General features: G+C 40.6%; 1 pseudogene; it reads right to left on the minus strand.

Annotated features, from left to right (window-relative positions):
* Positions 1-15475: 15475 nt before the first annotated feature.
* On the minus strand, positions 15476-16385 carry LOC115676977 (norbelladine synthase-like; annotated as a pseudogene).
* Positions 16386-17989: the final 1604 nt, after the last annotated feature.

Here is a 17989-nt window from a genome sequence, read left to right on the forward strand (position 1 = left end):
TTCTTCTTGGGCAGGAATATTATAAGAACGTTAGTTCAAACTCCACTATCATCACGAGTTTTTTTTATTTTTTTAATATGGTACTCGGGCTTGTTTGTCAAAACGCAATATGAGACCCAGGACATTGTACCGCTCCATCGGTCCCCACATTGATTTGGCCGACTACTAACATGACAACCTTAAAGTTAAAGAGGATCGTCTGTATAAACGAGTGACATAAGATTCCATCATGGGGTTACATTTTAATAAGCAATAGTGGAGAGCACTTTCCCACAACATATCCAAATCCACTAAGATCATTGCGAAGCAAAATCTTTTGTTTCAGTTTCACTACAGTGTTAAGCAAAAAAGTTTCTATTTTATGTGCCGTCGTCGATGTGATTTCTGTATGGGATGGTAACAGATCAATTGCATGCATGTAAAATATAATCAGTCGATAAATAAATTGTCACTGCAAACATGTAAATATGAGCGTGCATCGTTCAAAACAATTTTCCGCATTGGCGCTAGAAAGAATAGTTCTGAATTTAATTTTATGTAAGGGAGTGTTAGTGTTCTCTGTGCTGCTACACTAAGGAGCTCAAGCAACCTATGCTATATACACCGTAAAGTGCTCTGCTTCTTCTTCACTTAATTGGCTTTGTTGTACCTTTTGATTGTTTATTTGGTTGGCTTTGGTTAAGTACAAAAAAAAGTGGTCACTTTCTTGTATAATAAACATTTGAAACGATGGACGACCTTCGTCATTCGAATGGATGGGAAAAAATTATATAAACTCAATTTATGTAACCGTACATTCATTATAGCCATTAAATGTGTTGGCCACACAATGAGACACTCATGATCAATGGCTGTGATGGTGCTAGTCTACATAGACATACTACAATAAAAAGGGATGAAAATTTCACCATAAGTTCTAAACCTTATGCAAAAAATGCAATTGACTCTTAGATCTTTCAATTGTTTCAATCAAGTCCTAAACATTTCCCGAAAAGTGCAAACAAGTCATAAATCTTTCAATTTGTTCAATTAAGTCATCGACGTTTTACTAAAAAATACAATTAAGTCCTAAAATCATGTTGAAAAGTGCAATTTAAGAATGCCTCATTGGTACTACTATTTCAATGAAACACGAGCAATGGGAAAATTACCAAAAAAGTCCTAAACCTTTTGCAATTGTGCCAATTCAGTCATAAACCTTTTTTTTTGCCATTTCAGTCATTAACCTTTTACAATTGTGCTAATTCAATCCATCCGGTCACTTTTGGGCGGCCGACGCTGACGCCGACGCCGGCCGGCTCCAGCCGGCGCTGGTTGACGTGGCATTATTTTAATATTTTTTTCTTTTTTTTTTCCTTCTTCCCCCTGGCCGGACCGGCCAGGGGGAGGCTCGCCGACGAGGTGACCTCGCCGGCCATGGGCGAGGTCGACCTCGCCCGGCCATGGCGAGGTCGACCTCACCCGGCCATGGCGAGGTCGAGCTCGCCGGCCATGGGCGACGGCGAGGCCTCGCCCAGATCTAGCGAGACCTCGCCGTTGCTGGGCGAGGTCGAGCTCGCCCGGTGACGGCGAGGTCTCGCCAGCTGGGCAAGGCCTCGCCCATGGCCGACGAGCTCGAGCTCGCCCGGCCGACGGCGAGGCCTCGCCCGGATCCGGCGAGGCCTCACCGTCGCCGGGCGAGCTCGACCTCGCCCGCCATGGGCGAGGTCGAGCTCGCCGGCCATGGGCGAGGCCAAGCTCGCCGGCGACGGCGAGGCCTTGCCCAAACGGCGAGACCTCGCCGTCGCCGGCGAGCTCGACCTCGCCCAACGAGAGGTCTCGCCAGATCTGGGCGAGGCCTCGCCGTTGCCGGGCGAGCTAGCCGGGCGAGGTCGAGCTCGCCCATGGCCGGTGGGGTCACCTTTTTGGCGAGCCTCCCCCTGGCCGGATCGACCGGCCAGGGGGAAGAAGGAAAAAAAAAAAGAGAAATGAAAAAAATATTAAAATAATGCCACGTCAGCTTGCCGGCGCCGGCCGGCGTCCACGTCCGCGCTGGCCGTCCAAAAGTAGCCGGATTGACTGAATTGGCACAATTACAAAAGGTTTAGGATTGAAATGGCAAAAAAAAAAAGATTTAGGACTTTTTTGGTAATTTCCCCCCACGAGCAATTCTAGGTACAGTTCAAAAGGATTTTTTTATTGCACATTTTGAAAAAGGTTTACGACTTGATTGTATTTCATACAAAAGATTTAGAATTGCTCATGCACTTTTTTCGTAGAAAGGGTCATTGGTAACATTCCCAAAGTACCGTTAAAGGTAGGAGAAATGCCACTTAAGGCTGTCGTGGCATTTTCTTGTGGTGACACCTTAGAAGATGTCGAGGATGCTAATTAGTGGCAAATACCCTGACAAATTTTGGTAAACGCACGAGATGGGCACTTTAACGACACTTCTCCAGCGTCGCAAATAAGATTGGTGACGTTCTTGAAAAAATGTCACTGATGCAGGGTGACATATTCCCAAATTGTCATCGATGGATAGCTCTTGAGGCATTTCCTTTGACCTGTCATATTTGTTTTAGTGGGCTTAATTCTCTAAGGAATATCCCAACTTTAGGTTAAATTTCACGTCTGCCCCGGCTATTTTTTTGTCTAAAAAAATCATAAACTTTTGCTATGTCCCAAGTCTACCTCGCATCCAAAAATCGCCATTGATTTCTTCTAATTATCAACATTGGAAGGTTGTTGTTGTTCCATACAACTGTAAAAATGTTGGTGAAGACACATGTTTTGATAATGAATCTCTAACTAGCCCTGATGTTATTAATGCTGAAGAAACCAGTGATGATTTTTGGACATGAGGGCAGATTTAGAACTAGGGAAAATTTCAATTAAGGACCTCAAGTGGAGCCTTTTTCTCAAAAGAGGACCCCGAGTAGACTTAGTGTCAAATAAGGGCCTGAAGTGCTCAATTAATCTCAAATAAGGACCCGAAGTACCCAAAAAGTCTCAAATAAGGGCCTGGGTCGCCGGCCGGCCAAAATGCCTGCCGGCCGGCAAGAATGTTACTATTCCGGCACCGGAACAGTAACTTTTTAATTTTTTTATTATTTTTTCCTTTATGTTTTTCCTTTTCTGTTTTTTTTCTTTTCCTTTTCCTTTTCTTTTTTTTTTTCTTCTCTTCCTCCGCCGGCCATAGCCGGGGCCGGCGGAGGTCGCCGGCCTCAGGCGAGGCCGCCCTCGCCTGGGCTGGGCGAGGTCGGCCTCGCCAGTTGCCGGCGAGGGCTCGACCTCGCCGGCAACTGGCGAGGCTCAACCTCGCCCAGCAACGGCGAGGTCGAGCCTAGCCGGTTCGGCGAGGGCTCGACCTCGCCGGCGTCGGGCGAGGCCGGTGGGGCCGAGCCCTCGCCGATCCGGCGAGGGCTTGGCCCGCCCGGCCGCCGGGTGAGGCTCAACCTCGCCGGCGTCGGGCGAGGCCGGTCTCGCCTACAACGGCAAGGCCGGCGAGGTCGACCCTCGCCAGATCTGGCGGGCTTGGCCCCGCCGGCCGCTGGCGAGGCTCGACCTCGCCGGCAACTGGCGAGGGCGACCCTTGCCCAACGCCGGCGAGGGTGGCCTCGCCTGAGGCCGACGACCTCCGCCGGCCCCGGCTATGGCCGGCGGAGGAAGAGAAGAAAAAAAAAGGAAAGGAAAAGGAAAAGAAAAAAAACAGCAAAGGAAAAAAAAATTAAAAAGTTACTGTTCCGGTGCCGGAATAGTAACATTCTCGCCGGCCGGCAGGCATTTTGGCCGGCCGGCGACCCAGGCCCTTATTTGAGACTTTTTGGGCACTTCGGGTCCTTATTTGACACTAAGTCCACTTGGGGTCCTCTTTTGAAAAAAAGGCCCCACTTGGAGTCCTTAATTGGAATTTTTCCTTAGAACTATAGTGAAAATTGATAATATTTTTAAACAAAAAAAGTTAGAATTTGACCTAAAGTCGGAATTTTTTAAAGGGAATTAGGCCTGTTTTAGTGGCATTTGCTAAGCGACGGCATAAACATGAAAACTCACCACCTGGGCCAGAAAATTTAATGATTTGTGGTTCTTTTATTCTGTAATATTATAGAAGCTCAAAGAAAATCATAAACGAAGCTTTGCACTAATTCCACATATCAAATAGTTCCTGTTGACCCATGTGAAAGACAAGTATTTCGTAAAAGAAGATCGCGTAGTTCCTGTTAACACATACCAAAGACAAGTCCTCAACGTCTTAAATCACTTTCATGCCAAGAAAACCAAAAGCATCATCTACTTCAAAGTATTCATTTGAAGTTAAAAGGTCTAGATATTCACACCCTTATCGAGATCAAAATCTTCCTCGTCGTCATCTTCTTCCCGTTTTTCTTGCTCCTCCTTCCTCGAAGTCTGCTTCTTCATGCTCGTCTGCATCATCACAGTGTTCATGCTGAAAGAGATGGAAACAAAATAGCTTTAACAATGGGTGGATGAAAATGAAAGCAAACTAAACCAAACATGCATCTTTCAAAAAGATCGTACAGCTTTTTTTAATGTTCGAATCGCTGTTAAAAAGGCAGAGAGTTCATCCCAACAAGATTTACCTGGCGCCAAATGGAAAAACCTCATTGATTTTGTTGTAATATAATGCAAAAATGCTAACAGATCTTGCAATTGAATTAACACGACATTACCAAAGACATAAATAAGGTACAATACACAACACCAAAGATTTACGTGGTTCGGTTCAAGATTGGTACATACTTCATAAGAAGAGCTAACCATAAATAATCCACTAATTAATCAGAGAATTATAGAGTTATAATTGCTCACACACTTGAGTGTTTCTCACACCTAAATTTAGCCTAAAGCAAACCCATAAATATTATCTCACAATCTTTTAGAGAGAACTTGCTCCGAAAACTCATGGAGAGAAAATCTAACTCTTTTTATTTGCTCTATTTTCTGATACATATAATATATATAATTCCTATCCATAGATAGGAAACCTTTTTTTTAGGAATCTTGCTCAAACTAGAGACATATTTTTAATTATCTCCACCTTAACTCAATTTTTGAACCAAGTCATAGTGCTTATGATAACCATGTCAGCACTCGTAATGCCCCGACGGGCGTTTGTCCACATATCCGCAGGATTCTTTGCTACAGAAAACTACTTCGCAGTTACATCCTCTGACATATTAATTCTGACACAAAAATTTTGATTAATAGTAGACTCGATTCTCCAGTGATATCTCTAACTTCTACAAACACCACATTAACCGGATGTCCCACGCTAATATCATTAACTAAGTAATTAGACCACACCGCCTCTTTAGCTCCTTTCGTAGTCATCATGTGTCTCAACGACATCTTCCAAAACACAGTACAACTAACAGAAGTAAAGGCATAACAACTCAATAATCAACTATCTTTTAGGTTCCCCGTGTAACTTGGGTTCAAAAACTCAGTTTCTGCTACACTACCTGAACTACATGCTCTGAAACATACCCCCAATGTCTGTCGTCCCTAATAAAATCAGGAAAATCCACTTCACATCATCATAATGTATACATAGATTAATCATATACATTTTCAAAACTACATATGGTAAATCAAGTCTAGTACTATCCATTGCATAACTTAGACAACCAACAATACTAACATGTGAAGCATGGGTAAGTGTTCCACCTCTATCCAAGTACACGGTGATAGATTAAACAATTTATAATAAGCAAGCGAGGCACTTAGAAAATCTTTGAACTGCATGTTGAAGTGCTTTGACGCTCTCTGATGGAACTATTTTGCATCACTCGCAACATTCTAGCAGTCTCTCTCTGCATCTCCATACCCGAAGCTATCTTTACTCTTATCTTTTTTAAAATCTACATACAACTGTCGCTCTATCTCATTCACCCCTGTTGATCACCTCGAAACTTCATCAATTGTGACCTCGAAATAACTATCAGCTACTATGGAATCTAGCAACTTCATAGATGCTATCACATCTACTGCACTCTAAACATCTGTAGGTTCTCTTTGAAGTTCCACCTGTTTCTAAACACTATCTAGATTTTTCTCCATAATTGATCTCTCACTTCTCTTTTGAAATAGAGCAGATTCGTCAAAGCTAATATCTCTTCTAAACATTAAACTGGGTGAATTATCCTAAGTGCACCACAACATGTATTCCTTTACCCCATGTGCATAGTCTAGGAATATGCACTTTCTTGCCCTCGACTCCAGCTTGTCATCACTCATATGAGCATATGCATGACAACCAAATACTCTTAGTTTGATGTAATCAATAAATTTACCAAACCACGTTTCCTCAAGAGTATTCCAATCAATTGCTAGTGATGGTGATTTGTTCACTAACCAACAAGCGGTATTTACAATTTCAGTCCAAAAATCTCCATTTAATCCAGCATTGGATAGTAAAGAGTGAACTCTCTTCAATATAATTCCATGCATCAGTTTTGCGACTCCACTCAGATGTGGTGTGTCAACAATAGTGTGGTGTTTCGCCATGCCTTCTTCTACACAAAACTGGCAAAGCTCCTCAAAATAGAATTCCAACAATTTATCAGTCTTTAGGCATGTGATCTTTATTTTTCTCTACTTTTTGATTATTCTCTTCCATGACTTAACCGACCAAGCACCTCGCTATTATGCTTAAGAAGAAAAATCCATTCAGCAAGATAAGGTTATTTTCCTATCCCCAGTACATGCCTTACGTTAGTTGAGGTATGGGCTTGGGAGATCTCGCGCTCTTAATTGATAGACTCCTTGGATTGCCATCTTTAGATGAGCCATTTGATCCGTCTTTCAAGCAATACCTCTAAACCATACCAAAAGTAGGAACGTTTGGGAGGGTCGCGACAATCATTTTTAAGGAAAAATGCTTAATTTTCATTTGTTTGATTATCTAGGGAAATTGATTTTCCTCTTGCTAGCAAGGGAAGTCGTTTTCTCCCAATTTAAGTTTGTTATTTTCAATCCATAGAAAACTTTTTCCTTTAATCAATTAGTTTTCAATCACCTAGACACCGGAAAATCGGAAAAGAATTTCCGGGAAACAGCTTTCCTTCAAACAAACGTACTTTGACCTCATCTAATTTGTTTTCATTATATAAATAAATAGCACGAATTGTGGAGCGAATCAAGACAACAAATTTTCAAAGGATAATCGTCCTAACATTATTTGGTTGCTCCTAGTTGGAAAATTCCAGATGACTGGTGCCAATGACTTCCTCGATTACGACAAAGCCGCCCGTTTACGGCAAACATATTAAGTTGAAGAAGTCGGGCTTATCACATAGGCGTGTGAGGCAGGTGCTGAAGATAACGATGAAAGCTTTTTGCCTTTTATCTTTGTCCTATTTCTGCAGAGAATTTGCAACTCTGAGGGTTTCTATTTGTTGTAAAGCTGTGCTAGCATTTGTACTTGGTTGACCAGGGCAACCAAACGGGAAATACGGGGAGAGTATTATTAAGCCTAAAGGATATATGTCACACTTGGTAATTAATAAAGCTTCACTCTTTAGTTGAAAGACACTCGGGAACAACTCTCAGATAGGAAAAATACGATGGTAACTTTGGTTGTGGGTGTTCAGTTGGCACCGGCCGAGGTGGTGAGTAGCTTCTTGGCAACTTCTGCGATATCTGCAAACGGCTTGACCGGGATGATGGAGACATCAGCGGAAGCATCATCGGCAACTTCATACTCAACAGTGGACTTGATCACGCACGACTCCTCCTCTTCATTGCCTATCACTTCTAATCGCACTCAATACACTGAGAATCCCATATCCAGGAACCCGCCTTCGATCATGCACCTCAACTTCTTTCACACGGTGTTCATCGTCAACCTTTGTGAACTTCTCTTTATAGGACGAACCTGTTGCGATTTATGAAGATCAATGATGGGTGTGTGGTTGATGATCATCGTGTTACTAGAATAGCTAGCTATTCACACACACAAGATCATGTACCTCCAACAAGAACGAGCTTTATAACTGTGCCGACGCCGCCATCACCTTCTATTGCGGAAGCCAAGCGATCGAACAATAAAATTGACAGAATAAGAAAATAAATCGGACACCAGATTTACGTGATTCGATCGTAGTGACCTACGTCCACGGGGAGAGCAGCACGGAATTCCACTATAGATCAAGCGATACAACGGAGATTACAATCACACTCGAGTCACTCAAACACTCTAAGTGTTTCCCAAGCCCCAACTATATCCAATAACTCACACAGTGTTTAGCCCTACAATTCCTCACAAAATAATCTCTCAATCTCGCAAAAGAATTGTACACAAATCTTAACACAATATTTAATCTGCTAATCACTCGTAAACGCCAAGATGTAATTCCACCAGGACTCACGTCAAGCACTCGGTTCGGCGCTTCAAATCTTCTCAGGACATGGACGGCACGAAGACAACACTGCCAAGCACTCGCAGAACGGCGCTTCAAGTCTTCGTGCACAATAACAGCACTCTTCAAGCACTCACGGGAGTGGCGCTTCTCTTTGTGTCTCTCTATTCAAGAAAAGTCTCACAATCCAATATATAAATATCAATATATATCCAAGATAGGAAACACAGTGGCCGACTCAACGTGGAAGAGATATTCCACAAAATTCAGTCAACAAGTCAACTTTCCTCTTTTAAGTGTTTCCACGTGAAGTCCAGCAAATCAACCAAGAAGGAAATCCCACCGCCTGAAGATATTCACAATTTGGTCCAATTCAAATATACGTTGGACTTTCCAACTTCGGTGGCCGAAGACTCCAGCTTGTATACGAAAATTACGTGATTTGATTCACTCGATTTCGGATGTCCGTAAAATATCCAATTCGGAATATTTGGATTTTCACGTTAGGCTTAAACTCGAGACATATTTTTAACACCTTCCAAGATGTCGAGTTGGAGGACGGCCCGACGGAAATACTCCTTGACCATCAGGGCCAGCTTGATGGTGCCATACAGCTCCCAGGCTTTGCTTGCTCCCACCTTCACTTCTGCCTCATGCGACAACTGCCAAAGCATCTCTCTCTCTCTCTCTCTCTCTCTCTCTCTCTCTCTCTCTCTCTCTCTCTCTCTCTCTCTCTCTCTCTCTCTCTCTCTCTCTCTCTCAATGATGTGTGTTTATATGTTTGTTTGGGAGATTCGATCGACGTCAAGTGTGGGTGGGGTGGGACATGTATCTATAGAGATATGACGATTAATATCATGTCCGATGAATCAATATCCTTTTTCACCGCGTAATCTTAAGAATAGTTGTCGGTGGCCGGACATATGTTGTTATGAAATTATACTTTTGGATGTCTCTGTAAAATTAATCAGAATACTAGAACAGTACGAAAACATGTTCCTTCTTTACTTAAATGTACTCTCAAGGCCAAAGGAGGAATCCGTTGCTGTTGCATGAATAGAGATGTTCTTCTGAAAAAACATTTGTCGTTTCCGTTTGTTCATATATGTGAGAGTATATACATGGGTCTGGTCATGGGAAAACAGGCGGAATTCGTTGATACGCCGTCGGGGTTAAACATGTAGATTGGGTGGGGGGCGATCCTAACAAAACGAATGCTCCTTTGGTTAGCAATGGTTACCTGTTGCGAATCCTAAGAAAGACTACATACAAATGCGGAAAAGCCCTGGTTTATGAGATTGATATTTTTTTACACCAAAAAGTATGCGATCATGAACACCAAAATTGTCCAAGTCTTTGACGGTCGACTCAGGCCGAGAAAGAGTGAGCGAAGTGTAATGGAGGTAAAATTTGCCGGGTGTTGAAAGCTCTTAGTTGATAAGTATTGTTAGTCGACAAAATGAATAGTCGGAAATATGAAGGGAAATGAGTAAAGTCTTGGGGCATGGGTATCGATAAATAAAGCTCGGTTTAGTCAACAAAAGGCCACGATTAACACGACCTGACCTATGATGAGTTGAAAACAAGGTGGTTATTTTAAGTGGCAAAGCGGATAATTTCGGATGCAAACATCAAGGTGTAAAGACGTGAAATCAACATGACCAATAAATCCTTGTACGCCACCAACGATGGAGGCTGAGAAGTACGGGTTATTGCAATCGTCGAGTGATGTTGGATGCGAAGGGCAGAGAAAGTATAACCATCGAGAAGTGGGTATATGTCTAGGTGTTGAATAGTCTTTTTGTAAATATAAGTTGCTGAATTCTAAGGGTCATGTAGGACGCATATATTTTTTTTAACTGTCGATAGTAGCTACAAATACTAAGATTGTAATTCATACAAGGGACCACCAATCAATCAAAGAATACCATTTTTTCGTTTTTATCTTCTAGTTCATTTTTACATTTTCAGTACCTTCACATAGCTAAACACGATTCTCTCCAGTTTCGGTACTTTTAATTTTTTCGTCTTTTACGTTTCTTATCCAAGAATCAACAAAGGACCCTTTACACCCTTTGTCAATATGATCATCGATCCATACTTCGAAAGGTATTTCATTGACAGTTTTCAACGAAACACTCGAATATCTTCAGAGTATAATTCCCTAGCAGAAGCTCCTCTTTGATAATCTTCACAAATAACATCCTCTTCTTATTTATAGACAAGAATTGGGTCCAACTTAGGAAACCTCTTTTTAGGAAATCTTCTCCAATTATGAAACCTTTTTCAACTAGGAAACCATTTAATTAGGAAACCTACTTGAATTAGAAAACTTTCCTATTCGGGCTCAAAATTAACACATATTTTTAACAATCTCCACTTTGGCTCGATGTTTGAGCCAAGTGACAATCGCTTTGATAGAATCTGAATTTTGCTACTACTCTCTCACAGCCCCCAATGGGCTCAACCTCGACAGATATTTTCCAAGTCCAAGCCTTGTTTGAACTTTGCCAAGACTGTGGACTTCATCGGAATACCGACTAAACCTGTACCATTAACTGCTTCACAAAGATTTTCCAACACAACCTTCTCAACCACAGATAAAGCAAAACCATTGTTGCATCCACATCTGTCAGAAGATCGAATACGCACATTGTTAAATTCAGCAGTTACAACAATTATTGGCTCAATAGGCTCTACCCCGCTACAAGTACTATCTGTGTCGATTACTTTGCTAGTACCCGCTACCTCAGGAGTTTCTAGTTACAACTCCACTTCAAGTTGAACGCCGTTTAGATCCGTATGAACACTGCTATAAACACTCCTACCCCAAAGTATTGAAGACTCGTTAAATATAACTTCTTTGCTGACAACAGGTGAATTTAATTCTATGGACCACAATCGATAGCCCCGATTACCTTGTGCATAACCTAGGAACATGCACTTTCTTGCCCTTCCATCGAGCTTACCATCACTAACTCGAACATAACATGGGCAACCAAAAATTATAATAACAGAATAATCAGCAACGTTACCCGACCACACTTCTTCGAAAATCCGACATCCAATTACAGTCGATGGGGATCTATTCACTAGGTAGCTCGTCGTACTAAGCGCATTCGCCAGGAATTTCCTAGCCATACCAGCACTAGAGAGCATTTTATGGGCTATCTCTAGTAATGTTCTGCTCATCAACTCTGCAACATGTTGTGGTTCATTGACACTAGTAGAGTGTCTCACTATGCCTTCCTTCATGTAGAATTCGTTTAACAACCCCGAGCAAAACTCCATACTATTGTCAATTCACACATGCTTGATCGGTTTACCAGTCTTCTTTTCGATCAAAGCTCTCAACTGCCTGATCCTAATAACAGCATCAAACTTATGCCGAAGCACAAACACCCATGTCTTTCTCGAGTAGTCATCAACAACTATTAGCATAAATCTGGCACTCTTCCTCGAATGAAACCGCGACAACCTTCAAACAATTCTACAATATCCATGGTTTCTCTAACAATCATACTGAATTGCACTTTCCGTCGTTGATTTAAATCACAATACCTGCATACATTCAGTTCATTAGCCACATAACCACACAGCAAATTCTATTCACTTAGAACCTTCAGACTTCCCTTGCTAATGTGCCCTAAACGCATATGCCACAATTCAAACTCTCAAAATGATGCATTCAGCGTCTCTACGGTGAATTCCATCACTATCTCACCTTGAAGCTCATTCAGGATATTATGCTCGATTCCTTTCATTATTACCAAGGCACCTCGCATAATTTCAAAATTCCATCTTCTAAAGAATACTGACATCCAGCTAAATCTAGAATATTCAAAGAAATTAGATTTTTCTTCAACTCTGGAACATGCCTCATTCCAGTAAATGTCCTCACAATATCATCATGCATTTTGATTTTAATATCACCAATACCCACAACATCGCAATCAGCGTTGTTCTTCAACTGCACTTTACTACTATCCGTGCACCGATAAGTAGTAAACCAGTTCCTGTTTGGTATAGCATAAAAAGAACAACCATAATCCATAATCCATCCATCAAACGATGAATAATCAGGGACAGACAAGACAAAATCAACATTATCCAAATTACCATCAGCTATAGTTACAACATCATCCGCAAATTCATCTCTAATTCCCTTACCATTCTTTCTTCAGCTTAAGGCAATCCCCTCTAAGATGCTCCCTCTTGCCACAAGTCTAATAGATAGCACCAGCAATTCTAGACTAACTACGTCTATTTGGGTTTATATTACTTCTGCTAACACGTGTACTAGTTCTTCCTCTATTTTCAGCTACTAAAGTAGTAGATACATGTTCACAAGATTCTCTTCTATGGATGTCCTCACTCGAAATCAAATCTCGAACATCATCAAACGTTAAACTTGTTGACCTAGAGGAATTACTAACGGTAGTAACAGTAATATTCCAACTATCAGACAATGAGGATAATAGAATCAAAGCACATAACTCATCTTCAAAGTCAATATCAACTTAACTCAATTAACTAACAATCACATCAAATTCATTAATATGATCAGCAACTGACGCACATTCGCTCATCTTCAAGTTAAACAGATGTCGTATCAAATAGACCTTGTTGATCGCAGAGGGCTTCTCGTACATATCCAATAGGACTTTCATCAAACCTGTAGTATTTTTCTCTTTTACGATGTTAAACGCGACGTTACAAGCCAACGTCAGCCGAATAACACCTGAAGCTCGTCTATCCAGCAATTCCTAGTTAGCTTGCTTTATCATCTCTGGCTTATCCCCAAACGAGGGCAAGTGCAGTTTTATCTGATATAGATGATCCTCAATTTGTATCTTCCAGAAACCAAAATCCTTTCAATCAAATTTGTCGATTTTCACTTTTCCTTCTTCTGTCACTATCGATTCGCTTTAACTCAGCTAAGCCTAGCTCTGATACCAATTGTTGCGGAAGTCAAGCGATCCAATAATAAAATTTGGCAAAATAAGAAAATAAATCGGAGACCAAATTTACGTGGTTCAGTCGTAGTGACCTACATCTAAGGGGAGAGCAGCACAAAATTCCACTATAAATCAAGCGATACAATAGAAATTACAACCACACTTGAATCACTCAAACACTCTCGGTGTTTCCTAAGCCCCAGTTTCATCCAAAAACTCACGCAGTGTTTAGCCCACAATTCCGCACGAAATAATCTCTCAATGTCACAAAAGAATTGACACAAATTCTTACCACAACAATTTAATCGCTACAAACACTCGGATATCTTCCGAGTGTAATTCCCTAGCAGAAACTCCTCTTTGATGATCTTCACAAATAACATTCTCTTCTTATCTATCGGCAAGAATTAGGTCCAAATTAAGAAATCTCTTTTTATGAAATCTTCTCAAATTAGGAAACCATTCAATTAGGAAACCTATTCAACATAGGAAACCTACTTGAATTAGGAAACTTTCCTATTTGGAGTCAAAATCGAAATATATTTTTAACAGGTGTTGCTAACAATATCACCTAGAGGGACTGAATAAGTCATTTTAAGAAACTTGACTAACTTTTGCGGAATTATAAACGTCAAGTTGGATATAAGCGAATAACTAGATGTGATCAGAAACAAGATGATATAAGTAGGAACATGTGATAATATCAAATACGATGCACTTCTATTAGACAATTATAGAAATAAGCAAGAAGAGTCCACAGCCTCCTTTATCATCGAATTAGATGATGCAATAACCATTGTCACGATAAGTGATAAATTAATCAATTATGATGATGATTGCATAGTAAACTCGGGGTGAAAAAAACTCGGGGTGCTCAAACCATATGATGGGACATCAATATAGGCTATCAAGCATGTCTAAGTTCAGCGGCAGACAAGTAGTTATCACTTTAAACAACTAAAGGATGTCGATTACCCAAGTCGGTTTCGTGACCCTCCCTTTCCATCAAGGGGAAAAGCACAAGTTTAGAGGATTGCCAAAAGAGGCGGGCCAAATGACCCATAAATTCAAGCGTGGGCTCTCCCAAGCTCATATCTCGTGTGATGTTGGATTTTTACTTTTTTAATTCTTTGACACTCTAAGCATTTTTAGAAGTTGCCACTAGTCATTTGGGGTCGGCTTGAAACCAATTGAGATGCGAGAGTATCATCTCAATTTCTACGTAACCAGAAATTCAAAGAATGCGGACTTGTTTATGCTGACGTTAATCTTTTTAAAAGGTGTCTTTGAATCAGCGAGACCCTATCATTGGCGATTATAAGCTCAACTTACATATAACTTTGCCTAATATCAACTTGTATATATATGTGCATATATAAATATAGTTCATGTATTTTCTCAACTTCGTTGGAGGAAACCGGGCCTCTAAATTATAGTCACGCATTAATTGTATTATTAATCATCAATCGGAGATGTGATTGAATGAGTATGTGTCCTTTCTTAATGGACTTATGTCATTGTATAGCTTGCTTTGTCAGTGTAATAAAAAACTTCCTGTTCATGCCAAACCAGCCCAAAAATACTCGTTTTCTACTGTCTATGGTGGTGGGATGAATAGAGACCTAAAAACGTTGTTTTATAGTATAATTTAACAAGCAACCGATAAGTTTTTATTTGATGTTAACCATCACATATTTGTAAAAACATAGTCATAATCAGAGAGAGAGGGGGTAAGGTTTTAATAGCCATGAAAACCTATAATTTGATGAGATCTAGGTATAAACTTGAAAAAAAAAACCACGTATCGTTGAGCGAATCAAGTCAACAAATTTCCAAAGGATAATATTAGGAGTTATAGCATTACTTGGTTGCTCCTTGTTGGAAAAATCCTGACGACGGGTCCCAATGACTTCCTCGGTTTAACGACAAAGCCGCCCGTTTATTATGGTATACATATTAAGTTGACAAAGAAGTCCGGCTTATCACATAGGCACGTGAGGTTGGAGCCGAAGATAAGGATGAAAACTTCCTGTCTTTTATATTTGCCCCATTTGTGGTTAATGCATCTCCTCGGCTCTGCAGAGAATTTGCAAGTCTGAGGGTTTCTATTTGTTGAAAAGCTGTGCTAGCATTTGTACTTGGTTGACCAGGGCAACAAACGGGAAATACGGGGAGAGTATTATTAAGCCTAGAGGATATATGTGTACTCTCAGATCAATCTGAGCCGAATGATGTAAAAGTCAATGTCACACTTGGTAACTAATAAGGCTTCACTCATAGTTGAAAAACACTCGGAACAACTCTTAGATAGGAAAAATACGATGGTAACTTTGGTTGTGGGTGTTCAGTTGGCGCCGGCCGAGGTGCCGAGTAGCTTCTTGGCAACTTCTGCGATATCTGCAAACGGCTTGACCGAGATGATGGAGACATCAATGGAAGCATCATCGGCGGCTTCATACTCGACAGTGGACTTGATCACGCACAACTCCTCCTCGTCCTTGCCTATCACTTCTAATCGCACTCGATACAACGAGAATCCCATATCCAATAACCCTCCTTCGATCATCTCGGTTTCTTTGACACGGTGTTCGTGGTCAACCTTTGTGAACTTCTCTTTATAGGATAAACCTGTTATGATTTAGGAAGATCAATGATGGGTGTGTGGTTGATGATCATCGTGTCACTTGGATAGCTAGCTATTCACACACACGAGATCACGTACCTCCAGCAAGAACGAGCTTGATGACTGTGCCGACACCACCATCACCTTCCAAGATGTCGAGTTGGAGGACGGCATCACGGAGATGCTCCTTGACCATCAGGGCCAGCTTGATGGTGCCATATAGCTCCCATGCTTTGCTTGCTCCCACCTTCACTTCTGTCTCGTGGGACAATTGCCCAAACATATCTCTCTCTCTCTCTCTCTCTCTCTCTCTCTCTCTCTCTCTCTCTCTCTCAACGATGTGTGTTTATATGTTTTTTGGGGAGGTTCGATCGACGCTATGTATTGGTGGGGGTGGGGCATGTATTTATAGAGAGATATGATGATTAATATCACGTCCGATGAATTAATGTCCTTTTTCACTTCATTATCTTAAGAATAGTTCGGTCTCCGGACATATGTTGTTATGGAATTATACTTTTGGATGTCTCCGTGGAATTATTTAGAATACTAAAACAGTACGAAAACTTGTTCCTTCTCTTCTTAAATGTACTCTCCAGGCCAAGGGAGGAATCCATTGCTTTTGCATGAAAAGATACCTTCTGAAAAAAGATTTGTTGTTTCCGTTTTTTTATATATGTGAGTCATATACGGGTCAGGTCATGGGAAAAACAGGCGAATTTCGTTGATACACAGTCCGGTTTAGACATGCAGATTGGGTAGGGGTCGATCCTAACACAACGACTGCTCCTTTGTAATTCGTGCAAGGGACCACCAATCAATTAAAGAACACCAGTTTTTCATTTTTATATTGTTCATTTTTACATTTTCAGTACCTTCACATGACTAGACATGATTGTCTCCAGTTTTAGTATTTTTAATTTTCTCGTCATTTACATTTTTGGTCCAAGAATCAACAAAAGACCTTTACACCCTTTCTAATCATCAATCCATACTTCGAAAGATATTTTATCGACACTTTTTTACGAAACAACAATGTATGATTAAGTATTTTGTGGTTATCTTTAAAATATAATAGTAATGTCCCGTTTGTATTATGATCACTTCCTCGATCAAGAGCCAGTTTATGATCCGGATTGTGGCAGTGGTGCAAACTATCCTAAAGATTTGTTTGTCGTGGGTGGGATTAGGGATAGGATCGGAGGTCTCTCTCTCGGTAAATTAGAACAAGCTAGGCACAACACACAGTGACAGCTAGGGGTGTCGAATGGGTGGGTTGGGTCGGGTCATAAATGGTCCGACCCAAACTGACCCATTAACCCGTTTATGACCCATTTATACGCAATGCAATTTTCTTGACCCATACCCGACCCGATCCATACCCGACCCATACCCGACCCAACCCGTATTGCTAAAACACTTCCATATTTAACTCAATATAATTTTTTATGATTTAAAAAAATTATATTGCTAATTTGTGGACAATTGTTATAATTTTAAAATTTAATTTTTAAAATTTTTATTTTTCTTTCTTTCTTTTTTTTTCACAAATCCTGAAATGGATTTGATTTTTAGTTTTGAATTAAATATAAATGAGATCTTAAAAAATTAACACCTGTTATTTTTTTTTAGTCGGATAACAGCCGTTTAATAATACATTATTTGATACAATATTTTTAAATTTTAATTGCCCATAAAGAAGTGCACAAATATAAAATAATAAAGTCAATAATTATAATAATAAATTCATAAAATCAGGTTCTAGGTTCAAAAGCATATACATTATAGACCTATCAAATGGGTCCAAAATCCACTCATGTTTGCTTAAATGGGTCGATAATAGGTCATTCCTTTTTTTCAAAGCGGCCATAATGGGTTTTAAAAATAAGAAGGCCAAAATATATTTGTCTTAAATGCCCACTTGTTCTCCCACCGCACCTATTCCTCCTCCTGGTGCGAAGGCATTCTTGAATCCTTCATCCACTGCTAGATTATAGCCACCACGGTGACAGACTATGCAAGTTTTGCAATGATCAATCAAATATCAG

Source organism: Syzygium oleosum, unplaced genomic scaffold (genome assembly GCF_021117445.2).
Source record: "Syzygium oleosum isolate NSW1041296 unplaced genomic scaffold, Sole_v2.1 Sole_v2.35, whole genome shotgun sequence".
Taxonomy (NCBI): Eukaryota; Viridiplantae; Streptophyta; class Magnoliopsida; order Myrtales; family Myrtaceae; genus Syzygium; species Syzygium oleosum.